Raw genomic sequence first — 27,506 nt, 5'->3', positions numbered from 1 at the left:
CAGGGAAGGAAGGAAGAAGGGCAGGAAGAAAAGATTGATGGTGGAAGAGACAGACAACCAAAAGAAATAAAGTTAGACAGTGAAAGAGATAGAGATAACCAGACACAGAGAGAGCAAGACCAAAGTATTGGGACCCTTGCCTTTACACACACGTGAACTTTAATGGGATCCCAGTCTTAGCCCTTGTACACGCGGTCGGACATACCGACAATAAAATCCGTCGGATTTTGTCCGAAACTGGTGTTGCATACACACGGTCGGACAAAGTTGTCGGAAAATCCAATCGTACGTAACGTGACAGCGTTATTTCGTTACGACGGGACTACGTTTAGGCTAGTAGCCAATAGTTTTGGTCTAGGAATTTGATCTGAGCATGCATGGCACTTTGTCCGATCGGAATTCTCTACACACAATCGGACTAAGCCCTTGTACACACGATTGGAGATTCTGACGGAATGTGTCCTATCGGACCGTTTTGTCAGATATTCCGACTGTGTGTGGTATGCATCGGACTGTTTCTGTCGGAATACCCGTCGGACCCAATTTTCCAACTTGCTGGAAATATTTTCCGACAAACTGCTCCGATCGGACATACTCCGATCATGTGTAGAGAATTCCGATCGGACAAAGTGCCACGCATGCTCAGATCAAATTCCTACATCAAAGCTATTGGCTACTAGCCTGAACGTAGTCCCATCGTAACAAAATTACGTCATCACGTTCTGAAAGATCGGATTTTGTGTGTTTGGGGGCATAAGAATGAGAGAGAAAGAGATGACCAACAGTGAGAAAGATAGAAGAGGAGAGAAAGAAAGAAAGAAAGAAAGAAAGAAAGAAAGAAAGAAAGAAAGAAAGAAAGAAAGAAACTGATAGGATAAAGTAGGAGTGTGAAACATAGATAGATTCAGAGACAACAAGACAGAAAAGCTAGATACATAGATCATTGAAAACTTTTTCATTTCACATAAATACTCTCATTTTGAATGACATGTTGGCTTTTTTTTAACCTTTTGTGGAATGCAGTAGATCAACATCCCCATAAATTTCCATTTTTGTGGATCACCACATCTATTACAAAACTAGCTGAAGGCATCACACTATACTATAATATCATCGTTTCATCATTTATTACATACTTGTGGGAGGGGCCGAGACACAAACTCCAAAATATCATCCCTAGAGTTTCCAAAAACTATAAGCAGTTGAAAGTAATTCCCTGAGAATTACAGATCAGTTAGCCTAACATCAATAGTATGTAAACTCTTGGAGGGGATGATAAGGGACTATATACAAGATTTCAGTAATGAAAATGGTATCATTAGCAGTAATCAGCATGGATTCATGAAGAATCGTTCTTGCTAAACCAATCTATTAACCTTCTATGAGGAGGTGAGTTGCCATCTAGATAAAGGAAGGCCTGTAGACGTGGTGTATCTGGATTTTGCAAAATCATTTGACACAGTTCCCCATAAACGTTTACTGTACAAAATAAGGTCAGTTGGCATGGACCATAGGGTGAGGACATGGATTGAAAACTGGCTACAAGGGCGAGTTCAGAGGGTGGTGATAAATGGGGGAGTACTCTGAATCGTCAGGGGTGGGTAGTGGGTTCCTCCAGGGTTCTGTGCTGGGACCAATCCTGTTTAATTTGTTCATAAATGACCTGGAGGATGGGGTAAACAGTTCAAAGCTAATAAACAGTCTGGAGGATATTAGTTATGAGGAAAGGTTGCGAGCACTAAACGTATTCTCTCTGGAGAAGAGACGCTTGAGAGGGGATATGATTTCAGTTTACAAATACCGTACTGGTGACCCCACAATAGGGATAAAACTTTTTTGCAGAAGGGAGTTTAACAAGACTCGTGGCCACTCATTAAAATTAGAAGAAAAGAGGTTTAACCTTAAACTACGTAGAGGGTTCTTTACTGTAAGCCCTTGTACACACGGTCGGAGATTCTGACGGAATGTGTCCGATCGGACAGTTTTGTCGGATATTCCGACTGTGTGTGGTCTCCATCGGACTGTTTCCGTCGGAGTATCCGATGGACTAAGTTTTCCAACTTGTTGGTAAAATTTTCTGACAAAATGCTCCGATCGGACATACTCCGATCATGTGTAGAGAATTCTGATCGGACAAAGTGCCACGCATGCTCAGATCAAATTCCTACATCAAAGCTATTGGCTACTAGCTTGAACGTAGTCCCATCGTAACGAAATAACGTCATCACGTTCTGAACGATCGGATTTTCTGACAACTTTGTCCGATCGTGTGTATGCAACAGTTTCGGACAGAATCCGTCAGACAAAATCCGATGGATTTGGTTGTTGGAATGTCCGACCGTGTGTACAAGGGCTAAGAGCTGCTAGGATGTGGAATTCCCTTCCACAGAGGTTGGTCTCAGCGGGGGGCATCGATTGTTTCAAGAAACTATTATGCCCCATACACGCGGTCGGAAATTCAGACGGAAAAAGTCAGATAGGATTATGTTGTCAGGAAGTCCAATTGTGTGTGGGCTCTACCGGACTTTTTCCGTTGGAATTTCCGGTGGAAAAAGTTTGAGAGCTGGATCTAAAATTTTCCGGCAACAAAATCCGATCGGACTTTTTCCGATCGTGCGTAGAGAATTCCGACGCACAAAGTGCCACGCATGCTCAGAAAAAAAATTGGAGACGAAAGCTATTGGCTACTGCCCTCTACGTAGTCCCGTCGTACGTGTATAATGTCACCTTGTTCCGAACGATCGGATTTTCCGACAACTTTGTGCGGCCGTGTGTATGCAACACAAGTTTCGGCCGAAATCCGTCTGAAAAAATCAGATGGATTTTTTGGTCGGAATGTCCGACCATGTGTACAAGGCATTAGATAAGCACCTGAACGACTGCAACATACAGGGATATACAATGTAATACTGACATATAATCACACACATAGGTTGGACTTGATGGACTTGTGTCTTTTTTCGACCTCACCTACTGTGTAACTATGTAAACCTTTATTGACTAGTTTTTGATGGAGTAGGCATTTAAACGTTATTGAAAGCATTCAGTAACATTAACTAAAATATAACACTAAAAAATGTCCATTTGACTTCACTTAAGAAAGTCCAAATAGGACTTAAAAGAACTTCCTGTGGCATTTGCACAGGGTAACCTCTCCGTACTCTCTGACCTCTTCTTCTAATAATAAGGCTTCGGGTCAACTGAAATGAAGACTGCAAGCCAATCTAGCAGGGAATGAGCAAACCAATTATGTAAAGGATTTCTGAGAAGTTCTCCAGTTATTATCATTGCCTTGTGATGTGCTTTATCATGTTACCGATCCCTTTAATGATTAAAATAAGTCTAGTAATTAGAGGAAACAATTACAGAGGGCTCCTAAACATCCTCCCGCACTCGCTGTGAATGGTGATAAACAGCTCCAACAAGATGTTTCTCACACCACTTTGTGGATCATTTCCAATTCTGCACAAATGCATCAGAACATGAGACTCCATGACCATGCTATGCAATCCTCTGATACAAGTTTGGAGTGGACTTCATTCATATATATGGGCAGAAGTCACATGATCACACTCTAGTATGAAAAGTGTTTTAAAGTATAGCAGAGCAACCAATCAGCTTGCACATGCCATCTAGTGTAGGTTCAAATGTACACAACAGCCAATCCAGCAGATTTTGTATGTTAACTTACTTTGGAGGTACAGCCAACTGGCTGAATGGCCATTGTTATCTTCTGCAGTTGACTGTTGTTAGTTTGGTCCATTGCATCTGATGGCTGCAGAATATGAACTTGTGAAATGCTAGCAAAGTTTTCCCAGATACTGGGGACCAATGCCTTTTTGCCCACTGCAGCCTTGCCTGTACACAATGGAGCTTGAGCAAGAGGTTGCACAACTCAGAATCATTTAAAGTGGTTGAAAAGCCTCAAGGTTTTTTACCTTCATGCATTCTCTGCATGAAGGTAAAAAAAAAACATTCTCTGTGCAGCAGCCCCCCCCCAAAACCTACATGAGTCGGATCCCGATACAGCGATGTGCTCAAAAGCCTCAACTCTCCCGGGTCGCTCCCTCTCCATTGGGTGTGACAGCAGTGGTAGCCATTGGCTCCCACTACTGTCAATCACAGCCAGCGAGCCAATGAGGAAAGGGAGGGGCTGAGTTGCACTCTGTGTGTGAATGGACACACAAAGCAGCGGCTCTAGAGCGAGTTTCTTTGGGTGCCCCCTTAGCAAGCTGCTTGCTGTAGGGGCACTCACCAGAAGGAGGGGGGGGGGGCAGGAGCACCAGCAGGGGACCCACAAGAGGAGGCTCTGGACTGCTCTGTGCAAAACCGCTAAGTATAATTATTATGTTTATTATTTTTAAACAAAACAAAAAAAAAACTGCCTTCAATATCCCTTTAGAGAGAAGCGCTAGTCTGTATCACAATTTGGTTACAATCAGTTTGTTTTAAACTCAATGGTAAATTAAAATAGACCAAGGTCAAAAAACCCTGATTGCGGGTCCCTCTGCCCTCAGTTTTCTTTCAGACTTCGAGAACAATTTCAGCAAGTACAGAAAATACCTTGCCAGAAATGTATTGTCCTTGTCACTTTCTGTAAAGTTGATGATGAAGAGTGGAAGACATGTTTAGCCTGGGTGATAACTATGACTCCTTCCAAAGATACAATTTATACCCTTTTCCCTTTTTTTTATAAGTGATCACATTCCTTTTGTTCTCAGCTGCATAAGAGCTGGGGGAGAAGAAGCAACAGCACACTGAGCTTTCCAGTAAATGGCTTTGCAGCGGGGGAGTGTCAGGACAACTCTGATCATTGGAGGAAATCACACTGAGTTCCCAGCATAGCTAGAGAACTGACCACAGTGTGGTCTCCTGCTTAGAGCGGTCAGTTGTTAATAGGAAAGCAAGGGGGCTAGCAGGAACACTAGGGATTTCAAATAAAAGAAGCAATACAAAGAGAACAGGGTACTTTCTCATACAAGTACATGGTACAGCAGACATATATCAGGAATATCAAGTGTTGAGGAGAACAAATGATTGACGATGAATTAATGAACTAATGTAGCTACCACATCTAAGCTGCAATATATATACATTTTTTAGGTTTAGATACATTTTAATTATATATTTACTTGAGTGCAACCATGTTTGCTGATAGGCAACCTCTGATTCCTGCTAGTAGTATTGGACGTTGGTTGGACATAGATGATCCTTAAAGTTCCTGATAACAAGAGACCATGTGATTGGCACCTATACTGAGGAAGTGTGTTTGCTGCCTTTGAATGTTAAATTGTTTCTTTCTCAAAATAATAATGTGATTTGGTAATGATGATATGTAATATGATGTACATGCAGTATGGATAGGCCCACTTTATTATCCACTATATTAACTGTAATTTTAGTATAAAAGAAAATTTTAATGCCATTTGGCAGTATTTTTCTATGGGATTACAGGACAGGAAGTCATTATATAGACCAATGCCAAAAGTGCCTGGAGTAATCCAGAAAGTGTTACCCATAATTAGGGGATTAGAGAATGATTTCATGTATGAAAAGTGTTCTAAAGATAAACGTATCTTCCAAACGTCACAAAATTTTGGAATCATTCCCGATTTATAATAAAAATATAGGCTTGTCAAATAGTTAGGCATGACCTAACTAAATATGACCAGTTGATGTTTTACATATGGTGGCAAGACCCCAAATACCTAAATTCTGGATTAGAAATTACAATCTATTCAATAGCTCCAGTCAACCTACCCACACTGCCTGAAACTGCCATGTTTGATAAATTTGACAGGGAAGTCTTTAAACATTCTAAATGACTTTGGTCCTATATATTACTGGCTTGCAGATTAACATGCTCAAAAAACTGGAAAGAGTCTATGTTGTCTATCAACTTCATAAAACAGAAATTTAATTGGTTAATGAAAACCTCACATGCTTGCTTCACAATACACAAAATACATTTGATAAACGTAGTATCTGTGGCTACACTATACCTCAATGGATTTAGGAGGTCTGGGGGGAACAACCCATTTTTTGTGCTTACGATTTCTCTTTTTATACTTCTTTTCTCTCCTTTCCTATTCAATCTGGTTGACCCCTTTCTTGCTTCAGAGAGAAATGGCTGTCCTCTTCCTTTTCCTCTATTGCCTTGTTAGGAGGTCAGAATGGCATGTACACTATATTAACTTTAATGGCATCCCAGTCTTAGTCTGTGGGGTTCAATATTGAGTGGGCCCACCCTTTGCAGCTATAACAGCTTCATCTCTTCTAGGAAGGCTGTCCACAAGGTCTAGAAGTGTGTCTATGAGAAGGTTTGACTATTCTTCCAGAAGCGCATTTGTGAGGTCAGGCACTGATGTTGGGTGAGAAGGCCTGGCTCACAACCTCCGCTCTAATTCATCCCAAAGGTGTTTTATCGGATTGACGTCAGCACTCTGTGCAGGCCGGTTAATTCCTCCACCCCAAACTCGCTCATCCATGTCTTTATGGACCTTGCTTTGTGCACTGGTCCAAATTATTTGGTGGAGGTGTGGGGTTATTTTTCAGGGGTTGGACTTTTCCCCTTAGTTCCAGTGAAGGGAACTCTTCAGACGTCAGCATACCAAGACATTTTGGACAATTTCATGCTCCCAACTTTGTAGGAACAGTTTGGGGATGGCCCCTTCCTGTTCCAACATGACTGCGCACCACAAAGCAAGGTCCATAAAGACATGGATGAGCGAGTTTGGGGTGGAGGAATTAACCGGGCCAACTCAATATTGAACCCTACGGACTACGACTGAGGTGCCATTAAAGTAATGTGCATTTAAAGGCAGGCATATTACTTTTGGCAATATAGTGTATATCTTGATTTGAGAACTGACTTTGACCTGTGATAAAGAAGGTTTTTCACTATATACTGAATTGAGTTGGCAACACGTGTCCTTGGAACTGTGAATGAGCATTCCCACAAAATAACAACAACACATTGAATCCATTGTCCATTCCAAAGGGTTTTAATTCTCTTAAAAAAGAAAAAGAACAGAATGGATAATATATAGCCAATTGTGGGGCAAGAAAGTACGAGGCAACTAAAGCTGGGTACACACTGGGTGAAAATTCCTGCTTCCTGCTGAACCGGCCGACTTTCAGTCAGTGTGTACAGCTGTCTTTCCAACAGAAGGCAGTCTAATGACCGGCTTTTGTTGAAGGAACATGCTAGAAAACCAGCATCCAATCAGCACTTGCAGCACAATGGCTGCAAGTGCTCATCTGTGAATTCTTCTATTGCGATAGCCCTACCTGCTGTCAGAATTCAATAGAACGGAAAAAAAATACCAATCTGTACCCAGCTTTAGTGATATCTCTTATGTTTAATTTGCACTAGATCATGAATGGCTGCATTTGCGTAGTTGGATGGTGTGGGAAGCACAGCCCATGCAACAAGATTTGGTCATTCAATAGACTACACTAATACCCAATACACACGGCAGACATTCCGACCACAAAATACGTCAGATTTTTTCCGACTGATTTTGTCCGAAATTTGTGTTGCATACCCACAGTCGGACAAGGTTGACGGAAAAGCCAATCATTCAGAGCGTGGTGACGTTCGTTGTGTACGAAGGGACTAAGTAGAGGCTAGTAGCCAATAGCTTTGGTCTTAAGTTGATCTGAGCATGCGTGACACCTTGTCCGTCAGAATTCTCTACAAACAATCGGAAAAAGTCCAATCGGATTTTTTTGTCTGAAAATTTTAGGTCCTGCTCTCAAATTTTTTCCGTCTGAATTTCCGACGGAAAAAGTCCGTTAGAGCCCACACACGATTGGATTTTCTGACAATATAATCCGAAAGGACCTTTTCCTTCGGAATTTCCGACCGTGTGTACAGGGCAAGGTTTGTTTAACCACTTCAGATCCGCGCTATTGCCAAATGACGGCATTAGCGCGGACCTACATTTCCAGGACTACGTCTATTGACGTCGTCCTGGTTACGAGCGGCCTGCGCGCCCCCTGAGGGGCGCGCGCGGCGCGCTCTGTGATCGGCGAGTCCGTGAGACTCGCCTGATCACCGATCCGTGTAAGGGGTCGATCCCGACCCCTTATCACGTGATCAGCTGTCAGCCAATGACAGCTGATCATGTGATAGAACGGAGCCGGTAATCGGCTATTATTCCTCCTCGCGCTGACAGCGCGAGGAGAGAAAAAAAAAGCCGATCACCGGCGGCCGTGATCGGGACATCAGTCCCGATCACGGCCATCAATACAAGGGACCACCTGCCACCTGCCTGTGCCCACCTGCCTCCCGCAGTGCCATCCTGAAGTAAAATAAAAGAAAAAGTAAGTGCCCCCCGTCAGTGCCCCCCCATAGTGCCCACAGTGCCACCCACAGTGCCACCCACAGTGCCACCCACAGTGCCACCCACAGTGCCACCCACAGTGCCACCCCACAGTGCCACCCACAGTGCCACCCAATCTGCCTCAAAGGTGCTGCACCCCAGTGCCGCCCATCAGTGCCCAGCAGTGCCGCCCATCAGTGCCCAGCAGTGCCGCCCATCAGTGCCCAGCAGTGCCACCTATCAGAGCCACCTATCAGTGCCACCTATCAGTGCCCATCAGTCCCATCTATCTGTGGTACCTATCAGTGCCCATCCGTGCCACCCATCCGTGCCACTTATCCGTGCCACCCATCCGTGCCATCTTATCTGTGCCCATCTTTGCCCATCAGTGCCGCCTTATCTGTGCCCATCGGTGCCGCCTTATCTGTGCCTATTAGTGCCGCCTTAACTATGCCTATCAGTGCCCACCAGTGCAGCCCATCAGTGCCCACCAATGCAGCCCATCAGTGCCCACCAATGCAGCCCATCAGTGCCCACCAATGCAGCCTATCAGTGCCGCCTAATCAGCGCACTTCAATGAAGGAGAAAAATGACCCGTTTGCAAAATTTTATAACAAACTATTAAAACATGATTTTTTTTTTTGCATCTTTTTTTGTTTGTTTAGCAAAAAATAAAACTCCGAGCTGTAACTAAATACCACCAAAAGAAAGCTCTATTTGTGGGAAAAAAATGATAAAAATTTCATTTGGGTACAGTGTTGTATGCCCGCGCAATTGTCACTCAAAGTGCATCAGCGCTGAAAGCTGAAAATTGGTCTGGGACTGAGGGGGGTTTAAGTGCCCAGTAAGCAAGTGGTTAAAGGGTAAACTGCAACCACCAGTAAGAATTTGGCTTTAACTAGACAATTCATCCTAAACTTCCAAAACCTGGTTTCTGATTTAACGGTTGCTTTTGTTTAGGCACAGCAATGTTCCTTGATTAAATAAAACCAAATGTTATTCATTCCACTTATGTAATTCATTGAAATATTTTGTTGTGCAGAAGGAAACCATTGGAATTCAGAGCTACTGAATGTATTGTCAGGCAAGCGGAAGCTTTGTTTTGCATATGAAAACAATGCATTTCACTAGGAGCCGTGTCACTTTCTATAAACCATTTAGATGAAGAAGAGAGCTTCAAAGGAAACAGGCTACATTGCTCGCAGTAACCAATCAGATGCCAGCTGTCTTTTTCAAATGCATGCAAGAAAATCAAACAAACAATCTATTTGGTAGCACAGCCTAACTCTTCCTTACAGGTATTCTTTAAACTTTAAAAAGACCTAAAAAATAAATAAATAAAAAGTAAGCTATTTAGGTCACTAATTAATTCTTATGTTATCTATACAGTTGCTAATTTTGGAGCCTTCCAATAGATTTCAACCACAGCAATCTGCCATGAACTGTTTAATATGCTTTAAAATTCAGAGTAGGGATGATAAAGTCTGCGTGTGTTGAGATCGCAAACAGTTCTGTGAGTCTTTCTCAATGTTTGTGAACTTTGCGGCAAACACAATTAAAGCCTATAGGGTAGGGGTGAATCTTTTTTTTTTGTTTTCTATCTGTCCACTTGTAAGCCTAACAGCCCGTTCACACCTGAACGTTTTGTAGCCCTACGCCTGAAGCTACAAAACGCTGGAGGAGAAAAAATCCATTATTCTCAATGGAGATGGTTCACATCTCCACTCCATGTCGCCTGAAGCCCTACGCCTGAAGCTCAAACAAGTTCCGGACCCTTTTTTGTCGCGCAAATTGGGCTGATTTGGGCGTTTTCATTCCCATAGAAACTAATGGAAACGCTCGATTCGAGCGTTTAGCGCGACAACAAGCGTTTCTACGGGCGTTTCGACGCTGTATCTGCTCAAGAAAAAATAAGCAGATGAAAAATATTTTTCCTATTGGCTGAAAAAAAAACGCCGAAGTTAAAAAACGCTCGTTGTCGCGCGTTGTAGTGTGACAAAACGCCGGTAAAAACTTTCAAACACGCTACGCTCAGGTGTGAATGCAGCCTAAGAGCCGGTTCACACAGCGAGGCGAGGCGAGGCGACACGGCTCGCCTCGCCTCGCTCCCGCAAGTCGCCCCCATTCAGTACTATGGAACCGTTCTGAGAGGAGCGACTCGAGTCGCTCCGACTCAGAAAAAAGGTTCCTGTACTACTTCGGGGCGACTTCGGGGGCGACTTGCATTGACTTCTATACAGAAGTCCTCTGCAAGTCGCCGCTGAGATCCCCGCAGGTCGCGGCGAGGTAAGTCGGAGACGCCTCGCTGCGCCTCGCTGTGTGAACCGGCCCTAATAAGTTATTGTCAAACAAAGGGCATGGTAAGCTGGGCACTGCCATATGTCAATGCCAAAAATAAATAAAAACAGTATCTCACCCTATACAGAACTGTCAGCTCTCCCTATCAGCTTCAATACACACTGACAATATGGCTGATTTGAGACCACCCATTTATAATAAGAGGTCCAGTTTACCTATTTCTGCAAAATTTGGACTCTTGTGACTCGGCTGACCAGGAAAAGGGCAATTTCGGGCCAAAAGTTTATAATTAGCCGAAAACCCATTTTAGCAGCGAACCCGGACCTCATTCCTAATTCTGAGCGATTAAAATTTGCATTGTAAATCAATACAATCATTGGAATGTCCATTGAAACATAAATTGTGAAACAAAATGAGTTGCTTATGTGCTGCTATGAAGATAGCGATGTATCATGCAAACTCAAACCACTTAAAATAAAATTATATAAGAAAAAATGGTGCGCTGTTCAAAAAAAAGTGATAAAACCTTTGCCATTTGCAAAAGTCTAGTAGATACCATAATATACTGTATGTGCAATATATACATAAATCCGATATATTGTTAGAATAGAATAATGTGTATAATGCCACAATACATATACAATAGAAAAACTTTTATTTATTTTTTATGTCCAACTGAAAGATTTCACTTCACTGGTGTAGCATGACCTGCAATGCATCATGGAGTAAAGTGAGCGGGCATTGCACCCAGAGGTGTTTGGTGATGGCGTTTCGATACACAGCTTTCATTGCATGGATGAACACCATGTTTCACATTTTATCTTTTTAACTTTGTCGTTGAAGTGGCATTTTCTTTTGATTGAAATTTTTCAGTTGGACATTGAAAAAAAAAAGGTTTTTCTATTGTATATGTATATGTATATATATATATATATATATATTATATGTATTGTATATGTATTGTATCATTATACACATTATTCTATGAAACAATATATGGGATCTAGATTGTATACATTGCACTTATATGATATCTACTAGTCTTTTGCAAGTGGCAAAGGTTTTATCACTTTTTTGAACAGTGCACCGTTTTTTCTTATATAATTCCTTTGAAACATGCTTTCCATACCAAGTTTAATCAATTAAGTTGGTTACCTAAAATGGGGGAACAACTGAAACTTTGGGTCACTGATTGCTGTGACGGAAAGCTGACAAACAGCCAAAATGTTGTGTATAGCCAGGATGAGGATCTCTTTATTCCCCTACAGAACTAAAATGGCATATGCACAAAATAGAAATGAGACTGTGACGGATCATATGAAATGATACCTCCAGGAAATGAGGATGCATATCATGTTTTGATCAGTTCATTTGGATAGCAATAGAGACATGTAAAACAATCCCTACAGTGGGAAGCAGCCCGGAAATTCCAGCTTTTGGGTGATGGCTTTTTGTTCCGAGGATTGCTTCACCAAAAATGTACATGATTGTTCTAAGATGTATGATCAACTTGATATCGCATGTTTCTCAACGTACATCTATACTGAGTGTTACGTAAGTGAGCAGAATGGAAATGGTGTTCATAGGTGCGCATAACTTTAGCTAAGTCCTAGAGCTCCCATGGAGCCGTGAAGCCCACCTCATTCACGTCTTGTGCTTTTTTAATTAAGACTAAGGCTGGCCATCACAGTAAGGCACTCATGAAAAACCATGGCAAAAAATATGGAACCAATGGATAACTAATTATTTAGGGGAAAATGTTAACGATCTTTATTGACACTTTAACTTTCTGAAGCTCTTGGATCAAAGTTTCATCCCACATGTGGAGATTCAGCCAGTCCCACTTCACAATTTCCCATCCTACCAGTGGCGGCCCATCCATAAGGCCCCCCTAATCCATGCATCTAGCCCCTAATCTACATGAAGGGTGTCAAATGCATAGATTCCAATGGGAATCTTTTTTTTTATAATTTTTTTAGAAGCACGTGATTAGAGCCATAGGCTCTAATTGGCTTAAAAAAGGGTGGGCTCGGGGCACAGAGCACTGTTGTGTGAAAATAGCAAATTAATATTCGCTATTGCCTTCCTGATTCTCCTCCCAGCCAATCAGGTAGCTGGTCCTGAGAACTGATTGGCCAGGAGGAGAAGCGATCGTATTGGCCGCTGCGCCAAGAGATGGAGGAGGGAAGCCGCCATGAAGCCCGAGACGCAGGATAGTTACATAGCTACATAGTTAGTAAGGTTGAATAAAGACACCAGTCCATCCAGTTCAACCTGAGTGTCTACAATTGTCCCCATCACTGTACATTGCACACTCACATCGGTCCCTACCCTCAAGGAGCCCACAATCCAAGGTCCCCATTTATATACTAGGGCCAATTTTGGACAGAAGCCAATTAACCTACTTGCATGTCTTAGGATGAAGCAGCCGAGAAGGAGGAGATGCAGAAAGGAGCCAAAACTGCCCACGACCTAGATGGGGTAAGTGCGGGGCTGACCGATTGACTGGAGGGTAGGGATGTAAGTGCGGGGCCGGCCAACCGACCACCGGGGGGGTTGGGGTGGCGGAAGGATGTCTTATTTGCTGCCCCCCCAAATATACAGCACCAGCCGCCGAGTCCTACCCTATCCTTTTGCTTCCCTCACATTCTTCTTTGTTTATTTTCAACTCTATTCCTTTTTCACTTACTTTTTAGTCTTGCAGTCAGTGCCCTTAAAGCGGAACTACGCTGCATCGGAGCACCACAAACCAAAAACGTAATTTAATTCATTTTTAATACTCAAAGCAAACTTACCCGATGTTTTATTTTGCAGAGAAAGCACTTTGAAAAATTCTCCCTAGCATTTTGGCCGTAGCAGATGATTCATGTAGCATTTACTTCCTGGAATCCATCTGCCCTCAGGCATGCAGGCAGGAGGGTGACTCCTGGGATGTATGACATAATTTGCCCTGGCCTAGAAACCAGAAAGTAACTGAAGAAATAAAAAAAAAAAAGCCTAAAACACGCAACCATAATATTTTTTCCTATCTATTTACTAATGCTAGCAGCATACGGATTAAACATGGTCAATGCTGATTGAGACAGTGTAGTTCTGCTTTAAGCAAGGGGTGTTCTCCAATAACATTTTATTGCACCATGTTTAGGGGTAAAAAGGAGGAAAAAAAGGAAAAGGTCTGGTGTTACCCGCAAACCACCTCCATCCCAAAATATGCAACAAAAAACAAGAAATTGCCCCAGGACTTTAAATGAGGTGAATGCGGTTAGCCAACAATTGACAGAGTAAATGCAGTCCCAAAATGTATTAAAATTGTCATGCAAACATAAACACCATGAATCATAGCCAAGCCATTGAAATTATACATACAGTAAAAAATGTCATTACACGTATCATGGTATAAAATGTAAATTGCAAAGTACATAGGCATGAAAAGTATCCCAACTCATTTCGCAAGCCCATGCTTGCTTCATCAGGGGTAGATGCATGTGTAGTACATCTGTAGGGGGTATAATGAACCAAATAAGTATCAACACAGAGATAGTATGGTGACAGTTAGTCAAGCGTGTCCAAAACGCATGTTTAGGGGCAAATATTTACGCTCCATTCCAGTTACCAGAAGCTGACAACCACTAATTTGAGGGGGGTACGTTTACTCACTTTGACTCACACAATAGGATTGCTATGCCCCTGCATTGTACCTGTTATTAATACATGCTATTTATGTTATAAATATTCAATGTCTTATCAGTATTAGCCCCTTACAAATTGTCTGCTTTGAGACTGAAAAAAAAAACACACTTGTAAATGTGTTTTATATGGTTTACCCAATAAACATTTATTGAAACAGAAAAATCATGACAAGTGGAGGAGGGGTCAAAGTACTTTCATCCTAGCTGAAGTCTGCATTTGCATAACAGATAAACCTATGTTGCAGGACTTCGTGGATTTTGTGGTTTTAGAACTTTGAAGGGTTTCGTGCATCTCTGAGTGATTACATACACTATATTGTCATGTATTGGGACGCCTGCCTTTACACGCACATAAACTTTAATGCTTCTGGAAGAATGGTCAAACATTCCCATAGACACAATCCTAAACCTTGTGGACAGCCTTCCCAGAAGAGTTGAAGCTGTTATATCTACAAAGGGTGGGCCAACTCAATATTGAACCCTATGGACTAAGACTGGGATGCCATTAAAGTTTATGTTTGTGTAAAGGCAGGTGTCACAATACTTTTGACAATATAGTGTACTTTCAGGTGGGCACACGTTCACTTTAAAGTGGTTTTGAAGGCTGAACGTTTTTTTTACCTCCATGCATAGATTTTACCTTCATACAATCTATGTTAAGAAACCTTCAGTGTGCAGATCTCCCCTCAGACCCCCCTAATACGTTCTCGATCCAGTAATGTGCATGAGAGCCAAGTCTCTCCGGGGTCTCTCCCTCCTTTATTGGCTCCTGCTGCTTTCAATCAAAGTCAGTAAGAAAGGAGCAGAGGTGGGGCTAAGCCATGCTTTCTGTGTCTTATGGCTCAGGGGCGGGCATGCACTAGTGCCCCCATAGCAAGCCACTTGCTATGGGAGCACTCGGTGGGGGGAGGGGCCCAGAGTGCCAGTGGGGGACCCAAGAAGAGGAGGATTGGGCTGCTCTGTGCAAAACCATTGCACAAAGTTGGTAAGTATCAAGTTTGTTCTTTAAAAAACAAAATTGCCTTTACAATCACTTTAAGACTACTATATTTTGTCAGTATTCGACCATGGAAGAACAGAAAAAAAAATGCATAGCTGGTGATAGAAAAAAGAACACGAAGAGTAATTTGCAACGCTGTAAGTCGGTGGGAAAAGCTGTGGGATAATGGACTGTGCAGGAAGAGTTATTGACAGCAGGAAGACAGAGGTTATAGTGCCACTTCATAGGTCATTGGTGAGATCTGACCTTGAGCCTAAAGACATATTTATACAAGAAAATCAGTCGTCTCATTTAGAACTATCTGTATTGCATATAGCAGCCTTCCATTCTTCCTGTGCAGTTTGAAAAAAATAAGAATTTTATTCATTACTAAGATCAACAGTTTTCTTTCTCCTGAAACATGGGACCTCGGATTCTCTTGGATTTAGTCTCCCAGTTATTAGGCAAATTTAACGTTGCAATTTGCTTTGCTGGAGGGACTACCCACCACAGACTGCTGACCTTGGTGAACTGGTAATAGGGTACTTTGGACTCCTTACCAGTCCATTTCTCTATGGAACATGGGTCACATTTTTATCCTTAGGAATTCCAAATAAGGATGTCTATTTTACAATGACACAGTGTACTCATACGGCCCAAAAAAAGATTTTGGCTTTAGATGCACTTTAACACTGAACTACCTCCTAACATTTAACTCTTAACCATGAAATGGAACCTCAACCCTCATCCTGACGCTTAAGGCTCATTCATAAAAAATGATGGGAAACTATGCAGGTTTAATTTGCAGAGACATGAGTTCACATAAGTTTTCATGCACTTTTCAGTGAGTTTTTATAAACGTTGACATCAGTTTTCATGGGCGTCAGTTATGTGCCCTGTACAAACCAATGTTGATTGGTTTCATGTCAGTTTTTTCCATGCAGAAAACTGCATACAAGTTGCAGATTCCTGCGCAGAAAATATCTGCACATTATAGTATGAACAGGGCACATAGAGAACCATTGGTTTCTTTGAGACCTTGCAAAACGCATGCAGAAAAACTGATGTCTCTGCACCATGTTGTGAGCGACGCCTAACTGAAACCCTTAACCATCTTCAGAGATGTAATCCTTTAGCATCGAAAGTGGAACTAAACCTGCTAGTTTTACTTTTTCCCAAAACAGTTAAATTCAAGTCATGCATGTCATGAATGATATCTGTAACATTATTGTTTGCTCCCACCCACACTGTCAAGCAATCAAATTGCTGGTGTCATAGCTGATCACATGTGCAGCACCATGGCAACTGCTGATCAAACAGAGGCTAAGATGGCAGCTTCCTGTACAGTAACGTATAGGAGGGTTTAGTACCCTAGCTGTAAAACTTCAAAACTTCCCTAGCTGTAAAACCATAACTTTAAGCCTTAGTACTCATTCCCGCTAGCTCGCCTGTGTTATGCACCGTATAACATGAGCACACTGGTGAGTGGTTTGAACTGATGCAGTGTGTGGCTACAATGCATTCCACTATTAACTTTTTATTTTTAATTGATATCTAACAAAATTATGTTTCATACATCTCTATGCACCACAATGCAATGTGACGCACTGCTCTCAATTGACAAGTGGCACAGCGTGCCGCACTGTGTAAAAATGCATTTTTAAGCACTATACATCAATGCACTTATATGCTGTGAACAGGACACAACATTTTTTTTATTTTCTATGTGCCCTTGTACTGAGCCTGCTCAGAAGGCATGGTGTGAACAAGTCCTTATTGTTAAAGTGATTGTAAAGTTTATTTTTTTCCTATAAAAATAACAATAACATGTTATACTTACCTGATCTGTTGCAGTGGCTTCGCACCGGGCAGCCCCGATCCTCCTCTTCTCGGGTCCCTCTTCTGTGATCCTGGCTCCTCCCTCCTGTTGAGTGCCCCCACAGCAAGCAGCTTGCTATGGGGGCACCCGAGCCGAGTCACAGCTCTGTGTCCATTCAGACACAGAGCCCTGATCTAGCTCCGCCCTGACCTGGCCCCACCCCCTCGCTCCTCTGCTTGGCTAGCTGACTTTGATTGACAGCAGCACCTCTGCTGTGTCTCAGCCAATCAGAAGGGAGAATCTCAGATTTCTGAGACACTTGTGGACAGAGAGGGACCTCAGGTAAGTGTTAGGGGTCTGAGGGGGACTGCTGCACACAGAAGGCTTAAGATAAAAAACCTTCTGCCTTTGCAACCACTTTAAGCCTTGACCCTAATCTAGCCCCTAACCCTTTAAATGCCATAGTCACCCTATTGGCCCTGAAAGTATTGGTGCCAAGTTTTTCCAGTCCAACACTGAATGTATTAGTGCTAAAAAGATCACTACACTAGTGAAAACATAAAAATAAAATAGGTAAAGTAATAGATTCCTATCAGAAGAAGGTGTTGTCTACATTTATAATAAAATTAGAGACCCCATTGGGCTAAAATATAGTACTAATGGTTTTACACTTCCCACAATGCTCTTGCAAATAGTATCAAATGTGCATTCTTTTTATTTTTGAATAGAGTAAGGAATGGCTAAAATAACCTATGCATGTGTCCTATTAGGGAGTTGTTCAGTCACTTCCTGTCCGGAAGAAATAACAGGAAGTAAGAGAAAATCTCTCCAAAATAAGAAAAATCTGTCACTGGAATACATTTTTCTATTGGAAGATTTTACCCTCTATGACTACATTTTTCCTTTAAGTTCCGATAAAAATGGTCATCAAGACAACAGAGTTGGTGAATCTGCCCAGCAGGGATACAGACAGCAATAAAAACCCAACATGGGTTATACCCCTTCCACAGTATCTATCATTTAAAAAACAGCTTTAAATACACTTTAAACTAAAATGGCACCATTAAATTATTTTTATAATCCAAGGGCCACATGTGATCCTTTGGTACTTGCTGTGTGACCTTATGTAGCCCCAAGTAGTAGGAAATTGGAGCATTGATTTGAAAACAGGCTGTAATGACAGACCTCTCTAACAAAAGAAAAGTGGAGGTGAAGATCTTTAACCCATAAAACAAGGAATCATTGGTTAAGCCTAATGGCTTGACTTCACCACCTCACCACAAAGTGGGGGCCCTCGAGAAATAGGGGGGGTCAACTAAATTGAGAAATCCAAGTAAAAACGACAAGTCAAACGAGTCCAAAATCCTTTGTTGTTTTTATCGCATGTAACAGGAAGACAAAGAACAGCCAACACGTTGTGGGGGCCAAAAATCTGCCTTTATCCAGGCTACAAAACGTACAAAAAAGTAATAAATATAGAGAACACTGATAAAAAAAAAAAAACCAAGAGCAACAGTTTTCTGACAGTCTTCTGTAGTAATACATGTACTAAATATTATATGCAGTCCTTTGTTGCTTTCAGGGGCCACACCTGAGGCCTCCTATACTTCATAAGTTGATAACGACGGCTTTATTGGGTAAAGTGATACTAAACATGAGTGTTATATTGTTTCTTTGTGTGCCTTGCCATCACTTTAACCAAATGCACTGACGTAACCATAATGAAGGTGGTGTGTTCCAAGCGTTCCTGCTTTGCCATTAGGGTCCTTGGCAGAGAATTTAGGATTATGGCTCTAGTGACACATAACGCCGAATGTACTAATTGGTCAGTGTTTTAACCATATTGCAGTCTTCGTTTACGATCTTCACGCCTGAAGCACCAAATTTCACAATTCTCCTGACACTATCTGCCGGAAAACCAGTCATTATGGAGGTGTTAGACAGAGGGAGAGGGGGGGTGAGTCTATTCTAAACAGCAGGGGTCTCACTCATCAGTTTCCTTGCCTTTTCATATGGGGGGAAAGGGAGGGAGGTCAAAATTGAAAACCAAATTCTCATAGCAAATTCTCTTTAAAGCAGTCCTTCCAGGCAGAGCTATACACGCTAAAGTTAAAGGGTTGCTAAATATAAATTACACCAGGAATGTCAAATGGGGTGATTCTTAAAGGGGACCTAAAGCCTGATTTAAACAGAAGGTATTGTGTATATTTTGTCAACCAATGTTCTGAGCTGATAAGTCATTTTTTGTCCTAGAGCATATAACATATTTTAACAAGCTTGCTCTTATTACTGTTAATTAAAGTTTTGCAAAGCCATATTTTTCAGTTTTTGACTGGAGTGCGAAAAGGTAAGAACTCCTATTTATTTTTTTCTGTTTCTGTCTCATAAGGGAAGATTCACCATTTCTTTTTACCCTTGTAACCATTGACACTAAAAATCTGAAAGTTGTGTTGTCACCAGAACAGGAAAAGGGTACAAGTTCCAGTGACACCTGTCCAAGAGAGGGTGTCCCATTGGGCCTGTTCACACTTGACTAAATTTCTAACACTTAACAAATGCTCCTATAGAGTTGGTATGGGTGTTAGCCCTTGTACACACGGTCGGACATTCTGACAACCAAATCCGTTGGATTTTGTCTGACGGATTTTGTCCGAAACTGTTGCATACACACAGTCGGACAAAGTTGACGGAAAATCCGCTCGTTCAGAACGTGATGACGTAATTTCGTTACGATGGGACTACGTTCAGGCTAGTAGCCAATAGCTTTGGTCTAGGAATTTGATCTGAGCATGCGTGGCACTTTGTCCGATCGGAATTCTCTACACACAATCGGACAAAGTCCGATCGGATCATGTTGTCGGAAAATTTTATAGCCCAGCTGGAAAACTTGGTCCGTCGGATACTCCGACGGAAACAGTCCGATGGAGCCCACACACGGTCGGATTATCCGACAACACGGTCCTATCGGACATTGTCCATCGGAATATCCAACCGTGTACAAGGGCTAAGACTTGCATTAATGATCTTTAGTATGGGCGTTAGACTGGTGTTTTCCAAGCCTTTTTTACAAGAGTTAAAAATGCTTCCCAAATGCCCTATGGGCAGTTTTGAAGCGTTTGATGAGCGTTTAGGTGTGTTAAAACTGCTCCACAAACGCCTATTCCATTACCGTTAATAAAGGGATCTTAACGCACCACAACTGCCCGCCATAGCGTTTGCGACATGTTACCATAGACTTAAATGGGAGGTGTTTGAAAGGCTTCAAATGCCTCCTGACTCGACATGAGGCTTCAATTTTGAAGTGACGCTAACGCTTCAAGTTTTAATACTGTGAACAGCACTTTGTGCTGTCCATTGTATCATTTGCATAGGTGTTTGGGGGCATTTTTAATGCCAGTGTGAACTTAAAGCGGTGTTTCGCTCTAAAATAAATAAATTACAAACCAGCAGCTAAACATACTGTACTACAGCTGCTGGTTTTTAACAATAGGACACTTACCTGTCCTGGAGTCCTGCGTTGTCAGCACCGCAGCTGATGTTTCCATCAGCTGTCGGGTGCTGCCACCGCCATTACGGGTAAGGGAACCCGGCAGTGTAGCCTTACGGCTTCACGCCGGGAACCCTACTGCGCATGTGCAAGGCTCGCTCCTCTCTCCTACTGGCTCGGCGACAGGGAAAGGAGGAGGGAGCCCCACGGTGATATCTCGGGCCGAGGCCCAGACTCACGGATGTGGGAACAGGATACCTGTCAAAGACAGGTATCATGTCCCCCTCTCCCCCGAAAGGTGGCAATTGTGGCACCGGAGGGGGAGAGGAGATAACTTTTGGGTGGAACTCCGCTTTAAGCTTGCCATAAATGGATTGACAATTGGCCGGTTCAGCAGGGACCAAACTAATTTTGATCCAGCTGTGGCCATTCCCATTCCAGAGGAGTCAATCTAATGATCGATTTCTCTAGAACCAGCTTGTTGGAAGTTTTCCCTTCGATTAAAAAAATAAATATGTTATAACTCCCTTCCTTGTGCAAAGGTTTTGCACAGAGCAGCCCAGATCCTCCTCTTCTGGGGTCCCCGGCAGGCAATCCAGGCTTCACCTCTTCGACGAGTGCTCCAATAGGAAGCGGCTTCCTATGGGGACTCATGCGGGTTCCATCCTGAGCAGTGATGCCTGTGTCTATAGCCATAGACAGCATGGCTCGCCCAGCCCTTTGACTCCCTCGTGACAGGATTTGATTGACAAAAGCAGGAGCCAATGGCTTCCATCGCTATTAATCTGGAGAGAGCAGAGAGAGTCGCTGTTCTCAGGCACAACGCTGGATGGGGACTGGGCTCTGGTAAGTATAAAGGTGTAATAAGGGCATCCCCGGTCCTAGAGGACAGCATAGCCGGAAACATCATCCATTATGGAGTGGATCATCACTCATAATTAGGCTGCCCACTATACTTATGCGCAAGAGTGTTTTTGTCTTTTTGCTGTTTACCGAGTATAAAGGTTTTTCCTAGGAGCAGCCATATTGCTTATTACAAAGCAAGGCTCTGCCTCCTTTGTGGCAATGTTGTCCAGCGGTTGCAATTTACTTCTTGAAAGTCTATGGGTTTCCAATGCACAGAAAATAATGCAATCTCTATATGACTGATATAAAAAGGGGGAGGTATATGATAGTCCTAAAGTCATATATCGTCTTTATGTAAGGGAGATACTACAATAATAATATATGTGTGCTCGCTGAAAATAGAGCAGCATGCTTTCCCTTTAAGGACCGGTCCTAGTTGAGGACCAATGTGAGCAAACCTCCTGTAGTAGTGGAATGAAGGTCGTAGGCGAACAAAGAAGAAAGCAATTTACATGGGTCTGTTCATCTTTATCTGTCATCAGATTTCTATGTGTATAGGAAATAGTACAAGTGCTGAAATATGCATTGGTTACTTTAGGCGTCCCATAAGTCATCTGTTCCAGGCAGAACTAACTATCATAATGCTCCTGGCCTCAAAAATACAAGCAAATGTTTCCTAAACTAGCACCTATACAGAAACCCCCCTCCCCCAACTGGTACTCTGCCTGTGATTTAGGGAAATAAATTACTGGTAAAAGAAAATAATTTGTTTTCTTTTTTAATAAAAAAAGTAACATTTAATATTCAAGCATAAATTGCAGGGTCTTAACTACATGTGATGGGACCTCATAGCAAAACCATAAAGAGGCCCCTTCTCTGTTATCCATCTCCAAGGCAGTTCTTCTATTAATATAGAATACTAATTGCTTTCATAACAATCCTATAGAGGTTCCTAACCATACACACAGTCATTTAATCCAATCTATTTGCCAACGGTCATTGAAACCTCCATAAATCGTTGTGTAGACAGACAGTTCTGGGACCCATAGCACTTGCAAGTTTTACTATATAGTTACGCCCTGGAGCAGTAATCATTTAATGCTTCAGTTTACTGTGCTGAGACTGAAAAACGATTATGTTCTGTGATTTCCTGCTATTTTCCTCTCGTTAATGCTGTTAGCGTTATATTTTGACACAACTTTGTCACTAACTTATTGAATTGTCCAGTGCAAAGCAGTAACCAATAAAGGCTAGTACACACTAGTATTTTTTTTTTTTTAGTTCAACCCAGCAGGGCTGAATGAAAAAAATACCCTGACAGCTTCGGGGGGGGGGGGGGGGGCAACTGTACTAACCATGCAAAGTTAGTACAGCGATCTCCCCTGCTGTGCTATTGCACCTGCAAGAACACTCTAGTCAGGGCACAGGAGCCGATCAGCAGACCTTTTCTGGCGATGCCCCATGTACAAAAGAAAGCCCAACAGCCAGCTTCTGTTGGACTGGCTGCAGTACACATGGGCCAAATGTTGGCAAGCTTCCGTTGAAGCGGCCGATGCTGCCCGACATTTAGCCTGTGTGTACTAAGCTTAAAGTAACTAACTAACTAACCTCCACTGTGAAGTTCGTTTTGCACAGTGTGGCCCCGATCCTCGACTCTCGCGGCTTCTCTCCGCATTGTATATCCCCCTAGGCGAAGCGCTCTCCCGTGGGATCACCTTGCAGGCGCGCCCCCGAGTCCAGCATTCGGCATCCATAGACTCCGAATGTGGGACTCGGCCCCACGTCAATGGATTTGATTCACAGCAGTGGGAGCCAATGGCTGCGCTGCTATCCGTCTATCCAATCGAGGTGGGACCCTGTGCGTAAAGGCGCAGCGCGTCTCCGCCAAGGGAAATACGGGGCTCAGGTAAGTAAAACGGGGGGCTGGGGGGCCAATCACTGCCAGGTTAAGGTGAAAAAAACACGGGGGTTTACAACCTCTTTAAAGCGGAGGTCCACCCTAAAGTGGACCTTCCGCTCATCGGAACCCTCCCCCCCTCCGGTGCCACAATTGGCAACTTTCAGGGGGGAGGGGGGTGCAGATACCTGTACAGTACAAGTATCTGCATCCACTTCCGGGATAGCTCTCTGCGGAAAGGAGCGTAGATTACGCCCCTTTCCGCAAGTGCCCGCCCCTTTCCGCAAGTGCCCCGCTGCCTGCTGGGAAACACACAGATCCCAGAGGCAGCGGGGACTGTCCTTATTGCGCAGCGCAGCTCGCGCATGCGCAGTAGGGAACCGGGAAATGAAGCCGAAAGGCTCCATTTCCTGATTCCCATACCCAAGATGGCGGCGGCAGGACCCGAGAGACGATCTAGAGATCGGCTTCGGGTGCCGACATCGCGGGCGCGCTGGACAGGTAAGTGTCACTATTTTAAAAGTCAGCAGCTGCAGTATTTGTAGCTGCTGGCTTTAAAAAAAAAAAAAAAAAACGCGGAGTCCCGGCGGACTCCCGCTTTAAGAGCAGTCTTCATTTCACATCTACAGCTGCTTCATTGTTAGTTGTTACAGGTTACTGTGCATCACTTCTTTTTTTTTTTTAAAAAGGTTTTTATTTGCCAAGTGTACATACAAAGAGTGAACCATCGCGTACAAAGTACATTCTCAATCATATCCATCAAAGTACAAGTATTATATAAGGTTTTTCAAATTGAACTACTAATAATCAAGGATACGTTAGTACAGATAGCATTTTTTTTTTAAACTGCAAATTACCAATTGCCTGTAATAATTGTGATACAAATTTTCCATCAACTTATGGCATGGTAAAACAAAATAAAAACTAAAAAAGTGCATCACTTCTTACTGCACTGGGTTATTAAATCTGAACTCGCAGAATCTTAGTGTGTTTTGCATATTTCTTCCAGATCTGTGCAATAATCCAGTTTGAAATGTTATCTCTGTATAGGAGCTTCCTGTAATAAAGACCGTTCACTGCTGCTCTCTCTCCTTGTACAGGTTGACAGGTCTTGTATCCGCCCCCTCCCATTGTTTTCTGCAGGCAGCCTGTAGTGGGTGGAGTCGTTGGGTCCCTCTTACAGCTCTGCTGTCTGCACAAGCCATGTACAGAACAGTGATGATGTCATCACTAATTTTAAAATGTTTGCAAAGGCATTTGGTGCACACAAAGTGGATTTATCTATATATAGAATAGATTTAGATTAAAGTTTTTATGCACAGAGTTCAGCTTTAAGAATGCCCATAGGTTGCAAAATTAAAATGGCAATCAAAGAGAAAAATAAATAAAAAATGTCTACAAAAAATGTCTACAAAAAATGTCTATACTTATTCTAAACAATGAGACACTCTGAACACCAGACTAGGTTTCCTGTATTATACAATGGCTCAATAGGACCTGTCAATTATGGCATTTAGCTACACTTGTTCTAATGGAAAATTCACACCCTCAATGAAGTTTACCTTACATAGTGTTTCATCAAAATGACATAATATTGAACAATCTACTACAGAACTAAGTTGCCTGTTTTGTATATATAGCTGCAATTGAACTGTAACTAATAAAAAACCAAGAAAGAGATTAGCGATGGCTTTGAGTTACTTGGGCAACAAGTCTTCTGACTCCTCCTAGAAATTCTCTTTCTCATCCTTTTTTGATGCTGGATATAAAGTTATCCAAACCAATGAGCTGAGGCAAATAAAATATGCATAAGAACAATTTTAATTTGCAAAGCTGCCTTGATCCTCCATTGTTCTTATCTCCAATATCATAATAATACAAACTATATGGGTGAGGTCCGAAGTCCAGCTTCCTAGGTCTGATGGATGTGTTGGCCATGGCAATGCCCAATGCTAGTAGTCAGTAACTTATTTTTTTCTCCAATACTAGCCTCAGATCTCTGATGAGATCTGAATATATTGATGAAAGAGGTATGCCACCAGGAAGCCCAGTAATTGCAGTACTCTATTAAACGCTTGGTACCGATGTGAAGACCAATATGCAGAATGCTGGTTTTGGACCATGTTCTGAAAATGCTATATATAGAACTATACGCAGAACTTTTTCAAAATTTGGATTTATAAAAGGAGGAGAAGCATTTTCGCAGCTGGGCCTTGTGACTTTTAATCACTCCTCTGCCAATGAAGCACTTGTTCTCCATGGTAAATGAGCAAGCCAAGATTTATTGCATTTTTGCCAGCCCTTGGTTACACCTAAAATAGTTTCTGTTGCCCTCTAGTCACCCCTAACATAAAAGTGCTCTGCAAGATTCATCCACTGACCTTCACTGAATACTAAGAGGGTACCTTTGTGGTCACATTTGTTGCCTTAAAGCAAAGTTTTTGTTTGGGGGGGGGGGGGATCAATTCACTCCAGGGCTATTATAGACATGCAGTATTTCCACGCTTGTTTCCGTAGGTTTCCCCACATAGTTCAAAATTTCAGCTTTTGTTAATATTCATCCATACATGGATGGTCCATGTATGAGCAGACTGGTTGGTCACAAGTCAATCTATCAATTGATTTGTGTACAACCAGCCTGTCAGGTTTTTTCTCGAATTATAAGTGCTGCTGGCCATAGCCGACAACACTGATCATTGTAGTCTGACGTCGGGGGTTGTTTCCCCGCAGTCAGAATACAGTAGCTCAATACATTGAATATGTTAGATAGGGGAATCAGCTACGGTAATTTGTTTTTAGAGTTGAACCAAAAAACAAATGAATCAAGTATGGCCAGTTTTAGTGGGTACAGCTATGTGACTGTGTTGTAAAAAATAGAATGTAAGCTTATTCTGAAGCAAGGGTTGATGTGACTAGTCCTGTCTAAATCTTGGGATCTGTCTAGCGCATAGGTTAGTACAATAAATAAATACAATGTGGTAAAAAAAAAAAAGTGGTTATCTCTCTGGCAATTGTCCATGCTGTGCCAATGAGCCACTAATCTCAACAATGCTCAGACAGAGGTGGGCACATTGCAAAACGCTCGTGAGTACAACTCTTTAAGAGGAGATCTCCAGCCAGGTAGACATGATGTCCATCTTCTCAGCATGAACAGAGCTGACTCAGTGAAAATGATCTGGCCTCTGATTCATCAGTGTAGTCTTGTAGACTATCTGGGTTTGTCTAGGGAGCAGTAAAATTCCTGATACAACACAATGGGGGATGCATGCAGAGGAGAAGAACATAGAACTTTTTCTTTTTTACAAAAAGGATGGATATAGACCATAATGTCAATGCAGATATAGACAGAAAACCAAAAAAATTGTCTGAAACTTTGGTATCCCTATTTCTTTTTTTTTCCCCCAAAAATTGCAGTTAGAAATCTAGTTGCATCTGAACTTCGACAAGTTTTCGATGTCTTTGTGATAACTTTAGCCCCCCTCACCAGCTCAGCCCCATATTTTCATTGTTCTACAAAATTTTGCGGACTTACCTGACCCTTCCAACGCACTGTGCCCCAGTAAGTGGCTGTCAGGTCATAGAGATGCCATCTGGTGCCCCAAAAATCACATCCTTATCCACATGGATGGATGAAGAAGAGATAGGTTCCCTTTGTAAGCGTGAGTAGTGGCACTTTATCCTGGCAATGGCTCCTGCATTTGTGTTTAAGGACAAAGTCAGACTCATTGACAGGGTGCCCGTCTGCCCCAGGCCACCAGGGAATGGAATGGTCTACAGAGAGAGAAAGAAGCAGGACAATCCAGAGGAAATAAGGGGCCAGGGCTGTGTGATCGGCCAGGGAGGGGAGGGAGAGGGAGAGAGAATGAGAGCATGGGGGGGGGGGCAGGGGGGGAGGGAGGCACTGTTAAGAGGGGGGAGACTGGGCTGGAGCAGTAACAAAACTCTCAAAAGTTTCCTGCTTCTCTTAACCTCTCCACTGCCAGATCATACTCCGCCAAACATCACTATCGGCAGTATTCACAGCGGTTACCTATTTACTTTGCCGCAAACCATCGGAAAAAGCAATGCTTCATACTGTACAATACCAGGACCAAATGTACTATAAATATATATGTACAGTATATATATATATATATATATATATATATATATATATATATATAT

The 27,506-nt window shown here is 42.5% G+C and overlaps 1 protein-coding gene across 2 annotated transcripts in view; it reads right to left on the bottom strand.

Annotated features, from left to right (window-relative positions):
- Positions 1-27,184, bottom strand: part of PLEKHG2 (pleckstrin homology and RhoGEF domain containing G2) — a 153,076-nt gene extending 125,892 nt beyond the window's left edge. For both annotated transcript variants that reach the window (XM_077479997.1, XM_077480007.1), the window contains exon 1: positions 26,875-27,184. The gene's annotated coding sequence lies outside the window, so the exon portion shown is untranslated. The remainder of the gene's footprint in view (positions 1-26,874) is intronic.
- Between the last annotated feature and the right edge of the window lie 322 nt (positions 27,185-27,506).

This window comes from Lithobates pipiens, unplaced genomic scaffold (genome assembly GCF_037356315.1).
Source record: "Lithobates pipiens isolate NorthernLeopardFrog02 unplaced genomic scaffold, aLitPip1_a1.2 Scaffold_1, whole genome shotgun sequence".
NCBI classification, from domain to species: Eukaryota; Metazoa; Chordata; class Amphibia; order Anura; family Ranidae; genus Lithobates; species Lithobates pipiens.
This window is presented reverse-complemented; position numbering and strand designations above follow the sequence as displayed.